The sequence below is a fragment of the Puma concolor genome, chromosome D1 (genome assembly GCF_028749965.1).
Source record: "Puma concolor isolate L17-30 chromosome D1, mPumCon1.1.hap2, whole genome shotgun sequence".
In the NCBI taxonomy this organism is placed as follows: domain Eukaryota; kingdom Metazoa; phylum Chordata; class Mammalia; order Carnivora; family Felidae; genus Puma; species Puma concolor.
In genome coordinates, this window is record NC_141676.1 from 43,707,947 (window position 1) to 43,721,718 (window position 13,772).

The 13,772-nt window shown below is 49.6% G+C and overlaps 1 long non-coding RNA gene across 1 annotated transcript in view; it reads left to right on the forward strand.

Moving 5' to 3' along the window:
- Window positions 1-13,772, forward strand: part of LOC147576624 (uncharacterized) — a 153,594-nt gene that overhangs the window by 13,365 nt on the left and 126,457 nt on the right. The window contains exon 2 of the long non-coding RNA XR_015241433.1: window positions 984-1,054. This is a non-coding gene — a long non-coding RNA (uncharacterized LOC147576624). The remainder of the gene's footprint in view (window positions 1-983; window positions 1,055-13,772) is intronic.

A 13,772-nucleotide genomic window follows, 5' to 3' on the forward strand; every position in this document is an offset into this window, starting at 1 on the left:
TCCAAAATGGCTTCCTTCCCCAGGAGCCACATCCCAGATTTGCTTCTCTGTCTCAGCCTGGCTTCCCCCATCATTGCCCAGTCTTGGCATTTCCTGCCTCATCTCCTTTCCCACACCTTGTGCTCAGCCCTCCCTCAGCTCCATGGCTCCCACCCCAGCCCAGGGGCCAGAGCCAGCGCATCCTCTGTGGAGGATGGTGGCGTCCCAGGGAGCATGTGTGCCTGGGCTCCCACCTCCAGGCTGGAAGCTGCTGCTTGCTGGCCTGGGGGCAGGGAGGAGGCGGTGAAGGCCGCTGCCAGCGTCTCAAATTCATTTCTAATTCACTTTCCTTCTGAAGTGGTTTTGAGGAAGCGCGATATCTGAAAAGGCAGCTAATGTAGGCCCTGTAAATAGTGCATTCGAGGGCTGTAATGGAGGGAGAGAGAGAGAGCAAAGATGGATTAAGTGCCCACCTTGGGCTTGGGAAAAAAAAAATCTTTTGATCTCGCAGCACTGCACAATGCCCTGTTACCTTGTTGGCTTGCATCAGGCAGAGAGAGGATGTTTCTTATTGTGATTGCTGCAAATTGGCACCTGTTTCCCGGAGAGTAGCTTTCTCCTGAATTAAGTAGAGCACCGGGCTCCATCCCAGGTGATAAGGACCTCCTATTAGTGGATAATGTCAGCTGAGCCACCTCCGGTCGGCCTCGCCTGCCTTGGGGAACCCTGGCTTGCCACACTCTCTGGGTGCTGCCTCACAGGCCAGGGGCAGCTGGGAGCCCTTCCCTGCAGGGGCCTCATCTTTTCTACCCCAGCCATGTGTCGTTCATTGCTCCTACCAGATCTTTCTGACGGCTATAGTGGGCCACAGAGCCGCTTGGAAGGCACAGTGCTGACCTTTGAATTCATCGTCTTTCCTCAAACTTGACCTTCCTAGATTCTCCCTTATATTTAATTAATGAATTCATTCAACACATATTTACTGAGCAACTACTATGTTCCAGGCATTCTGATGGGTGCTGGGGACACAGCAGTGAAAGAGACAGCCCTGCCCTCACAAGGCCTGCACAGTAAGGTAAGAATCTTTGTGATTACATGGGACTCATCCATATAATCCAGAATAGTCTCCCTCTTTTAAGATTAGCTGACTAGTAACCTTAATTCCATCTGCAACCTTATGTCTCCTTTGCCATATAACCTAACAAATTCACAGGTACAGGGATGAGATGTGGACATATTGGGGGTGGGGGTTGTTACTTTGTCTATCCTACCTTTGAACTGGTCTCCCAGCCTTTACTCTTATCCCCCGTAATCCAGATTCCAAAGAATAGGCAACAGGATCTTTTATTTTTTGTTAAAAAATTTTTTTATTTGAGTATAGTTGACACACATTGTTACATTAGTTTCAGGTGTACAACATAGTGGCTAAAATCTCTCTCTGTTATGCTGTCTATGCTCACAAGTGTAGCTACCATCTGTCACCATATACAGGGCTATTTCAGTATCGACCATATTTCCTGTGCTGTGCCTTTTATCCCCATGACGTATCCATTCCAAAACTGGAAGCCTGTACCCCCCCCACTCCCCTTCACACACTTGTCCATCCTCCCCAACTTCCCTCCCTTTAGCAGCCATCAGTTTGTTATCTGTATTTGAAGGTCTGATTCTGCTTTTTGTTTGTGTGTTTAATAATTTCCTTTGTCTTTTTAGATTCCCCATATGAGTAAAATGATATGGTATTTGTCTTTCTCAGTCCAGCTTACTTCACTTAGTGTAGTACCCTTTAGGTTCATCCATGTGGTTGCAAATGGCAAGATCTCATCTTTTCTAGCGGCTGTGTAATATTCCATTGTGTGTGTGTGAGTGTGTATGTACATACGCCCCACATCCTCTTTGTCCATTCATCTATTGATGGACCCTTGGGTTGTTTCCATATCTTGGCTATTGTAAAAAATGCTGCAATAAAGGAGACAACCATATACATTAGGGATAGTCTCTTTAGTTAGTGGTGCTTGCAATACTGGACAGCTACATAAACAAAATGAAACTGGTCTACTTTCTAACACCATATACAAAAATAAACTCAAAATGGGTAAAAGGCCTAAATATGAGACCTCAAACCATAAAAATCCTAGAAGAGAGCACAAGCGATAATTTCTTTGACACTGGCCAAAGCAGAAAGGCAACCTCTGAATGGGAGAAAACATTTGCAAATGATATATATGATAAGGAGTTTATATTCAAACTGTAAAGAACTTATAAAACTCAACACCAAAAAAATATCTGATTAAGAAATAGAGGACCCCAATAGACATTATTCCAAAGAGGACAGACAGATAGCCAACAGACACATGAAAAGATGTTCAACATCACTCATCATCAGGGAAATAAATGCAAATCAAACCATGATGAGATATCACCTCACACCTGTCAGAAGGGCTAAAATAAACAAGGTAAGAAATAACAAGTGTTGGCAAGAATGTGCAGAGGGATCTTTTAAAAACACAAGTCAGGTAATATCATCCTCCTGCCTAAAACCCTCTTGCTATGCTTAGAACAAGATCAGAAGTCATCACCTCCACCTGCAGGGCCTTGCAGGCCCAGTCCTCTGCCCCTTCCAGCCCCTCACCTGCCTCACTTCCCCTTGCTCACACGGGCTCCCTGGGCCTGAGCTCCTGGGGGTGACTTGGTATTGGGTTCTTTCCTCTGACTCCTCTGTCTCTCATGTTTTAAGTCTTAGCTTAAATGTTTTGAGAAAAGGCTCCCTTTACCTGTGGCTAAAGTGCACCCGTTATTGGTTCATGCAGCCCCCGTTACAACCCTGTTTACGGTCCGTAATTATTTCGTTTTGGTCTGTGAAAGCCCTGATGGCAGGAGCCGGACCTCCCTGTGCTCTGGTCAGCCTCCTGGCCCTGGGCCTGGCACGCAGTAGGACCCCAGTGAATATTTATTTTTGGGTGAATGATGATATTCACCATATATTACTGAGTGAAAAAAAGATCATGCTGCCAAAGAATATATGTAGCCCTTAATTAAGAAAGAAAGTCCTATACATGTGAATAACCAGGTATGTTTGTGCCACTAGAGAAATTCAGGAAGAATCAAGTTTATTGCAGAGATGACCTCCAGGAAGGGAAATAGATGGGGATATACAAGAAGGTGACTTCCCCTTTTTACTTCATACACTTACATTTAAAACAATTTTTTTTGTTATAAGCATGTATAACCTTTTTTTAAAGGAAAAAACTTGAAAGTAAACAAAAAGTTTTTCTAATTGAATATGATCAAATGCCAGAGAAACTGGGCAAAAATATATTTTTAAAAACTTACGTCTCCTAAATGCCTCCCAGAGGTGTCCTTCTGTCCCTCAGCATTGCTCCCACCTCCACTGCCATTAATGGTGACTGACCTTGGCCTTGACCTGCCCTGGCTCCAAGAGGTCCTTGAGGGATGGTGAGGGACAGGTCTCCAGTCAGATCTGAGCATTCCCCCCCTCCTTCCTATATCACAGCCCTGGTGTTTCCCCACCTGCAAAACAGAGACTGAGACTCTGGACCTAGTGGGATGTATGTGTGTGTGTGTGCGTGCGTGCGTGCGTGCGTGTGTGTGTGTGTGTGTGTGTGTCTGTCTGTCTGTCTGTCTGTCTCTAAGGGGTTGTGGCTCAGTTGTGCTGCCAGAGTCTGGCCCAACTTTCCAGCACTATTCCTCATATCCTTCTCTCACCCCACATATAGGAACCCAGAGCCAGGGCCCTATGCCATTTTGCCTTTCTACGCTTTTTTACCCACTGTGCTTTCCATTGGGAAGGCTTTTTGTATTTACCTGGTGGACATCTGTGCATCCTTTACTACCTGGATCCTCTGTGGAAGTTTCCACAGTGCTTCCTGACTCTAACCCCTCCCCCAGCAGAGCTAGCCTCTCCCTCCCTGGGAAGCTCCTAGAGAGATAGGAGAAATGGTTCAGGGAAAAGCCTCTGCCTCCACACTGCCCACTCCCTGCTTCTAAATCCCAGCTCCAGTATCTACTAGCTGTGACTTTAGGCAAGCGACTTAAATTCTCTGAGCCTCAGTGTCTTCATTTTCGACATGAGTGATGGCACACATAAGGTGGTGGTGCCTTTAAATGGGGTCACCTATCTGAAACTCTCCTTTCAGAGCCCAGTACCTGCAAGGACTCAGCAACAGTAGTCCCAAGGAGCATGTGGCACAATTAATGTGTCAGGACATGCAGTAGGATGTCTTGGAGGGCCAGGGAAGCTTTACAGAGGAAGCAGTGTCTGAGCTGAGTTCTAAAGGACAAGGAGATGGCTCCAGTTGGTGGGTGGTACCATGAGCGTCAGCCACACACAATGGGAGTCCAGAAAAGTGGAGTCATGGAGGAGAGAACGTGCCCAGTGGCCCAGAGGACGAGAGCCCCCAGGCATCAGGCCAGTTCCCTGCTGGAGGGATGTGGGGACTCACAGCCTTTGTGCTGCTTCGGTCCAAGCTGTTTGGGGTTTGGCGTGAACACACAATAGTGCCTGAAGAGGTGGCTGCAATTTTCCCCTTGAGCTCTCAGATGTCTTGAAATTGGTCTGAATAATTTTTTCCCCTCAAATTGTTCAAAATGTTCTGTTTCTGGCCTGAGCGCTTGGGTTTCCTGTTGCCTCATGGAAAGGGCCCTGGGGCAAATTTGGAGGTCTCGGGGAAACTCAGTGAGTCAGGGCACCCTCATCCACATGCCCTGCTTCTCTGCCGAGCCAGCACCCCAGGGGCTGGAGGGGCCGGTGGCTGGTGGGTGCTAGTAGGCTGAGCTCTGAGGCCCCACACTCAGGCTGCGGCCAGCGCCTGTGGGCAGGCTGGGCTGCAGGCCAGCGAGGGCCAGCAGGAGCTGCTGGGAGCCTGGCCAGCTGAAGCCTGATACCTGGCTCCTGGCTCCATGGGTAGCTGCCCAAGAGGGTGGGACAGAGGCGTGGGCCTTCTCAGGCGGCCAGCCTGGGGGCGGCTCTGCGGCTCTGTTTGTCTTGGCGCCAGCAAAGCAAAAGCGAGGAGGTGCCGATAGCATCGTGGGGTCCAGCCCGTCTCCAGGGAGATAGTACTTGTGCTTCCCCAGCATGGGCGGGCGTGCACACACACACCATTCACCCATCAGCCCCCTTCTCAAGCTGGCCTTAAGACAAGCTCCCACGCAGACATTCCAGTGAAGGAGAAGGTGTTAAGGGAAGGGGTGTGTTCGAGGAGTAGGTGTCCAGGCCAGGGGAGTCTCTTGGACTGTGACATCTGGGGTGGGCGGCAGAGATGTGGGTGCTGGCAGGCAAGAAGCTTTGGGAGGGTGGGAATGCTCTGATTATAGAAAAGTCCTTTCACACTCCCAGCCGGCGTGTACCTCCCAGTGCTCTATGGCCTGGATTCAGAACTCTTTTCTCAACTGCCCCGTGATGGCCAGGCCGCTGGCTTGCACTTCACAGCTCTGGGCGGCATTCACCCTGCTCTGTGGAATCATGTCCCCGGGAGTAAAGGCGCTGTTTTCATAGAACGGACTATAAACGTGCCCCCCTGGGCTGTGCAACAAGGTGGCACGGAGACCCCCTTGGACTTAAAGGCTGCTGTGGGGAAGGGGACGCTAGCTTTTCCTGGGCTTCAGAACTTCGGGCTTCTCTACCATCCTGCAGATGAAATTCAGGAAGTCAAGAATTTTATTATTTATTGTGTAAGAGAAAGGGCTGGGGAGAGGGGTCTTGCCCATTGATGCTGATAACCAATGGACACTACTCAGTTCTCCACAGGGCGACGTGTCCATGGTGGTTTGTTCCTTCCCGAGAACCTCCTGTCTTCCTGTCCCTCCTCAAACCAAACACACACAGGCCTCTGATTCAGGCCTGGCTTCTGCCTTACAAATACAGAAAACAGCTCTGGGTAATTTGGTAAAAAATGGCAATTTATTAAAGGGTGTTGGGAACTTGAAGACTCTCTGGAAGGGCCAGGGCGCCTGGCCTAGAGGCCTCCCAGCCAGAAACAACACCAAAGTCACTTTGTAGAACTGATGGGTCTGGGGAGAGCTCTGTGGCTGTCACTGCAGGGTGCTGACACTGTAGCGGGCACTATGTCACTGCCAGCACTTGGTACTGGATGCCTCAGAACATTAGTCCTAGTTCTTGTAGAACCTGGTGCGGTAGCTGCTACACCCTCGCTGGAATGGACTCCAGGATGCATCTGCTTTGTTACATCATTTCCTTTCCATTCCAGGTTTGATGTGGGTGAGTTGGGTCACCAGAGTGAGGTCATGGGCTTGAGCTTTGGCTGCAAGGAGGCTGGGAAGGTGGGGGTCTGGCTTCCATACAAAGAGGTGGTCTCTGCCTCCAACCAGACTTGGAGAGGGGGTTTCCCCCAAAACAGAAGGCGGTGGCCGGGGAGGGGGTTGCTGTTCAAAGGTGACAAATGAGCCCCTCTGCGGTGTGCAGAGCCCATCTCAAAAGAGAAGCACAGAGGTCTTTTTCTTTCTTTTCTTTTCCTTTTTCTCTCCTAAGGACAGCGACAGTAAGCCTGGAATGCACAGATGCCTCAGCTTCCTCTCATTTCCACACAGCTTTTCTGCGCAAAGACCTGCAGTCAGGTGTCCTTACCTCCTTTACCCTGGAAGTCACATCTGTCCTAGGGGAAGAGGTTCCCCGACCTTCCCCACTCTGGTCCTGTTTCCTTTCCTTTTCCTTTTTCTTTCCTTTTCCCTTCCCTCCCCTCCCCTCCCCTCCCCTCCCCTCCCCTTCCCTTCCCTCCTTTTCCTTCCCCTTCCCCTTCCCCTTCCCCTCCTTCTCCTTCTCCTCCTCCTCCTCCTCCTCCTCCTCCTCCTCCTCCTCCTCCTCTTCCTCCTCCTCCTCCTTTTAACATTTGTGAATTTTGGCACCTTCCAGCTTTGAGCACATGGAAGGAAGGCTTTCCTCTGCTCCATCCTGCAGCTCAGGGGTGGCCTTGGGATCTATCTAGTGAACAGAGGAGGAGGGTGCCCTCAGAGTCTGCTGAACCACAGTTGGCTCTCTCCTGGTTGACACTGACAATACCTGGCCCAGGTGAACATTCATCTTTCCTGAAGATAACATGGTCTGGTGCCAAGTGGGGGATGGCTGTTAGCCCTCTTAGCTTGACTTTGACCCTGCCGCCACCCCCCCATGCAGTCCCCCAGGGTAGACCCTTCTTTTCACTGGCTCACATAAGGATAGTCGGTGCTATGGCTGGGAATGAGTCACCCTGTGTTGGGGGATATGGCCTCGGGGCACATCAGGTGTGGAATTGAACACCCACCCTATCCCCCAATGCCCACTGCTGTGGTCTTCCCCTCAGTTTATGCCACTGCTCCACCACACGAAGGGCTTTTGTTTTTTAAACGACCTTTGATTTATTTTTATTTCAGAATAGAAATGTCCATGTTGTTCTGTATTGTAAAAGTAATGCATATCCTATAGAAATGCAAGCAATATGTAAATACGTAAATTAGGAGGTGAAGAGTCGTCTTATGTGAAACCCCACTTAGATAACCATCACTGAAAGTTTTTTTTAAGGCTACAAATGAAACTGTTCTCATATGTAGATCTAAGGATGAAATGAATGTGTACATGGAAAGATATTCCAACATAGCGTGGATTTGAAAAGGCAGTTTGTGTTAGCATCTGACAGTGGGGGAGATGGGAAGAGCTGTCTAACAGAGCGACCACCCCTAGGATGGAGCTCCCTACAGTGGAGCTGTGTCAGCCGAGGCTCACCAACCAGGCACCCATCTGGAAGCTGACCCAAGTGGCAGTTCTTGTCGTTGTAGCACAATTGTTCCTGGAGTCCAGTAGTTGGCAGGGCCAGGGAGGGCCAGCCATGGTCACCCCTATGGAAGGAAGTGAAGAGAGCAGTGGGCACACAGGCTCTGAGGGGCCTGGCCCTGGGTCCCCCGGTGCACCTGCTCCCCTGACCAGACCAACCTGAGGGAGGAGCTGCTCCTCCTTGGGGATCCTGAGATGATGGCAGGACCTGTTGGCCTCTCAGAGCTGTGGTCCTCTGGGGCATTTACAGTTTCAAAGGCCAACCTGAGGAGTTTCAGGGTCCTGGGATAGACAGAGGTGGGGGGTCAGCAATTGCTTACCATTAGTGCCTCGCTGGCTTCCTCACCAGAAGACACTGAATGGATATCCGCCAAATGAATGAATGAATGAATGAATGAATGAGTCATGACATGTTACCTTGTTTCTTTAATCTTCATTGGCTCTAGCTATATTTCAGAGTCTCAGAGAGCCTCCCCACCCTGTCCCCTTCAGGAGTGGACTTGCTCCTAGGAAATCAGAGTCCTAAGCTCATGGAACTCTGGCTTTCTGAGGAGGGTAGCCCCTTGAGGTCACCTGTCCTCTCTCCTTCTGTGCAGACCTCTGACCTGTGATTGTAGCCCTGTGAGCAGGGACTGTTCCAGACCCAGCTTCCCACAAGGGACAAGGCAACCTGCCCTGTAGAGTGACCCTGCTCTTCATGGAGGTGTGTGAACAGGCCATTGACCAAGTGGTTGCAGGGCCCACTCTGCTCTGGCTGGGACCCCACTCCTCATAGCTCAGGGGTATGGTGTGCTCAGGGAAGCGGGGGATCTCTCACAGTCTTGGGGTCTGACGTTCATTGCCAAAGTTTCCCATGTGCTGTGGGAGGGTCTGCCGGGCCCCTGCCTTCACCCCGAGTCCTCATTCCCTGGTCTTGCTCAATAGGCCTCCCTCCCCTCCTCTACTTCCTCCCCTCCCATCTGTCTCCCCTCCCCACAGTTCCCAGAAGTAGGACCCAGGCCACCAGCTGCAGCCTGTCCAGGTTCCCTATCGGATTATGAAGCTTAACATTTTTGTGAAGGAAGAAGAAAGCTTTCCCTCTGGGAAGCGATAAGAACATTCCATCCTCCTCTGGCTCCAGGGAGCCTGGGAAACAATCACCAAAGGGAGAGAGACTCCCCAGGGACAGGCTCCCTGGACACAAGGCTGGGCTGCCTTCTGCCTGCTCCCCCTTCTTTTCTTCTCCTTCTCCCTCCCTCCTACTAGGTCTGGTCTTGCCTGTGGTCAGCCAGGGAGACCCTAGGGCAGTGAGCCTGGGGAGTAGGGCAGGACTCAGGCCCCAGGGACCAGGGCCCCTCTATGTGGTTGGCTTCTTCCCAGCCTGGGGCTGCCACTGAAAACCTTGGGAACCAGCTCTCTTGAGGGAAGGTTGTACAATCCGAGAGGTAGGCAGCTTCCACCAAGAGGAGTACCAGAAGAGATGGTCATGGTGGGAGTTGGTAATGTGGGGTGGGCCCCACCCCTGGTGATGACCTAGAGAGCCTGATGTCTGAGGTAGGAAGCTGAGCTAATCACCTAATGGGCACCGAGCCTGAGAGAGGCTCCTCCAGTTACACTGTGGCAAGAGCATTGCCCAACGAATGCTCTGCCTTTCCTCCCCTTTTCTCTCTCTCAATGACAACATTCCCTAAAGCCTCCCTGGTGCCTGGTGCTGAGAGAAAGAAAAGGCTAGGCTGTGCCTCCTCTAATTCCTTGACCAAGAAGGACTCTGCCTCAGGGCCTTTGCACTTCTCTTCCCTCTGCTTCTCTTCTTTCAGAAGCCATACCCCTACACTTACTTCAGATCTTTTCTTAGCCTTACCCTCTCAGTGAGGTCGCCCTTGCCCCCTGATCTAAAATGGCAACCCGTCCTTACCCACAATAATTCCCACCCCCCATCTCTCAGCTTTTATTGCTGGCTAATATATATTTTACTTACTGACCACACTTCTTGTCAGTCTCTTCCCACTACAATGTAAGTTCCCTGAGGGCAGGAATTGCCTCCCTTGCTTCAGTGATTAGAAGGCTGCCTAGAAGGGCAGGCTATGTGGCTGGAGGACCTGGCAGAAACCAAGTGACACGCCCTGTGCCAAACGTAGGGGAAGGGGTGAGGTGGAGGGTGAGTTTTGAAGGAATTTAATGAAGAGCCTGTGTATCAACTGTATGCACGGTTAAGGAAACCCAACAAGGGTGTGAAGCACCCCAGGGCTAGTGACAGAGGGCTGCTCACTTGCCCCAGGTAGGAGAAAGCAGATTGCTTTGGTCTGTTCTTGCCCTTTGGTCTCATGAAGCCAAAGGACAAGGGCACCTGGATAATGCGGTCCATGGAAGTCAGGCCCCTGGGACCTGGAGTTGGGTAAATAAAGCCTAGATTTGCAGGACCACTTGAGAAGTTTCACACACAATAAATCTGTCGGATAAATGAATGAATTCCCTTATAAAACTCACGTATCAGTGGAGAAGACACACACATTCTTTCATTCATTTCCTTCATTCATGTATTCATTCATTCATTTAAGGCATAGGTGCTGAGCACTAGGTAGGCATTAGCACCCATCAGAGACCAGGGTGGAGACATTCCTAGCCCTCCCTGAACCCACTGGGAGCAACTTGCTGGAAAAATGGACACTGAGGGCAGGTTTCAGGACCTGGACAGGCTGCTGCCTCACACACCTGACTCACCTGCTGGCAGCATGCTGTGGGTGTGGCCATAGAGCACCAACTGGGTGGGGTGCGCCCAACCGATGCAGGACAGAGCAGAGGAGAAAGCTTTGGTTCTTTGGGGGACCTGTTAAGTCAGGCCAGAGCACATGGAGCCACTGGGTGTGGGGAGACATCATTTGTCATTTGTTTTTCTAAACCCTGAGGATTTGAAGCTTGGTGAGAAGGAAGTCACAGAGAAGGGCAGCCTATGGGCACTTTTACCCCCTAATCACTCACACTGGGGAGCACTCACTGTTCCAGGGCTGTAGCACTTGTCCTCACTTAATCTGTGTGACAGCCCTATGAAGTGGCATTACAATGCCCATCTGACTGTTGAGGGAACTGAAGCACAGAGAGGTTAAGTAACTTGCTCAAAGTTCCACAGCTACTAAGTGGTGGAGTTGGCATTTGAACCTTGGCAATTTGTGTCCAGAGCCTATGCTACCATCCCTTATGCAGAGACCTTTGATGGAAGGTCCATAATGGGGGAGTGTGGCAGTCCTCTAAAGATCTGGGGAGATTCTTGTTGCCCAGCTGGGGAAGGGACCCTCCGCGGGAAAGGTCTTAGAGGGAGGGGACTTGGTCAGAGACAAGTGTGGACTTCTGGCCTGATGAGTCAGAGCTGAGTGGGAGCCCCAGGCTCTAGAAGCTCGCCCTGACCTTCTGCCTCAACGCCACCATCTCTCTCATACTTGTCATGTGGCAGCTCCCCACTGGCTACCTGGCCTCCTGTCCCACCATTGCCCCATTCATTCTCCATGTCGTATGTCTCCAGAACTCAAACATTGTCATGTTGACTCCAGGATAAAAAGTCCAACCTTCTCCCCTTGGCCTAGAGTGCCTTGCACGATCTTCCCCGTCCACCCCACTGGCCTTGTTTCTGGTCATTTCTCCCTTGACCTTTCCACTCCAGCCCACTGGCCTTCTTGCTGGTTGTAGAGCATACACTGTCACCTCATTCCACCTGCTGTGTCCTGTGCAGGGCCTTAGTCCTTCCTGTCCAGATGTCTTTCCTTGAGGCCTTTCCTGGCCACACCACCTGAATGGATGTCCCCCTCTCCATACTCAGCCCCTTGCCATCCCCTTACTTAGGAGGTTATTTACTTACTTTCTCACCTTTATCACTATGTGAAATTATCTTTTTAAATTTTATGTGTTTACTATCTGTCTTCCTCCACTAGAATATAAACTTCATGAAGGGGGAAATTGTGTTTTGATTAATGTTGCATCCTCAGTGCCTAGAGCAGTGACATACAGTATCTGCTAAATACATAACTCTTGAATGAGCATTTGCTCTGCCATTTCTTATCACTGGGCCTTTGAACATGCTGATCCTTCTGCCACCTTCTTCACTCAGCTGAATCCACTAACCCTTCAGTTCTGAGCTCGAAGGCCACGCCTTCACAGAGCCTTCTCCCTTGCCTACACTAGCCCATGTCCCCCCTTACCCCCTGTATATCTGCCCTCCCAGAGGACTGTACTTCCATTGTTGTGTATCGCTCCTGGTCGATTTCTAAGTCTCCACCAAAAAGTAAACTGTGAGGGCAGGGACTGGCTGTTTTGTTTACTCCTGTGTCCCTGGTGCTTAGTACAAAGCCTGATACTCAGTAGGTGCTCCAAGACTATGTGTTGAATCATTGAAGGGAAAGGGGGGGCCCTCAGCTGGCCATCAGAGTGAGGGCACAGGTCATTCTCATCTGTTTGTCCCTTGACAGGTCTGAAAAACTCTGCCAGGTATTTTCACATATATGATCTCAGTCTTTCTAATATACTCATGAGGTAGACATTGTGATCTTTCTTTACAGACAAAGAAACAGAGGCTTAGAGAGATTAAGGAAACTTTCCAAGATTATATACTCCAGAACAGCAGAACTGGGACTCAAACTCACACCTCCTGACTTGAGTCTTTTTGCTGGTATCCCTTGCAGAGGGTAGATCCCAGGTGAGGCGGGAGACAGCCCCACCCCTGCCCCAGGTTCTGTGCTTACCTCACAGCCTGCATTAGTTATCTACTGCTGTGTAACAAAACCTGGCTTGGAACAACAGTATTAATTATCTCACTGTTTCTGTAAGTCGGGAATCTGGGTGCAGCTTCAGGGTGTTTCACAGGCATAGTCAAGGTGCGGGCTGGGGCTGCAGTCATCCGAAGGCTCAGATGGGGAAGGGTCCACTCCAAGCTCCCGTGGCCATTGGCAGGATGCAGTTCCTTGCTGGCTGCTGGCCAGAAGATGTCCCCATTTCTTTGCCACAGGGGTCTCTTCCTCAAAGCGGGCAAGCTGAGAGGGTCAGAGGCAGCCAGAGGGATGGAAGTCACAGTCTGTATCACTTCATCATGGAAGTGACATCCCATCACAATTTGCTGTATTTTGTCATGAGGAGCATATATCCAGGTCCCCGCACACCCAGGGGAGGGGGCCACTGGGAATCATGCCAGAAGCTGCCACTGCACAGCCCTGTTCCCTTTGGCAGCTCTCAGCTCATGAATACTTGTGTGGCAGCTGACCTTGTCCTGTTCACAAATATCCATGGGGATGCTGCCTGCATTCATTCACTTATGGACTCATCTATTTGACAGACATTTACTCTGTACCTACTGTGAGCTAAATCTTTTTTTCTTTTTAAAAAATTATTTATTTTAATTATTTTCAGCTAATCATGTATTTACTTAATTTATTTATTATTGGAACATAATTAACATACTGTGTTATATTAGCTTAAAGTGTACAACATAATGATTCAACAATTCCACGCACTACTCGGTGCTCACACCATAAGTGTAGTCACCATCTGTCACCATACGTTAAAATCTTACTGACTATATTCCCTATGCTATACTTTTCATGTCCATGAAATACTTATTTTGTAACTGGTGGTTTGTACCTCTTAATCCCCTTTATCTATTTCACCCATCACCCCATTTCTCCTCTGGCAACCACCAGTTTTTTTCTCTTATTTAAGAGTCTGTTGGTTTTGTTTTTGTTCTCTTTTTTTTCCTGTTTATTCATTTTTGTTTCTTAGTTCCATATATGAATGAAATCATATGGTATTTGCCTTTCTGTCTGACTTATTTCACGTAGCATTCACCCTTTAGGTCCATGCAGCTTGTTATGAATGCCCAGATCTCATTCCTTTTTATGGCTGAGTAATATTTCATTGTATATATACACCACGCCTTCTTTACCCATTTATCTACTGAGGGACACTTTGGTCGCTTCTGTGTGTTTTGTAAAGAATGCTTCAGTAAACACAGGGATGCATATATCTTTTCAAATCAGTACTTTTGTTTTCTTTG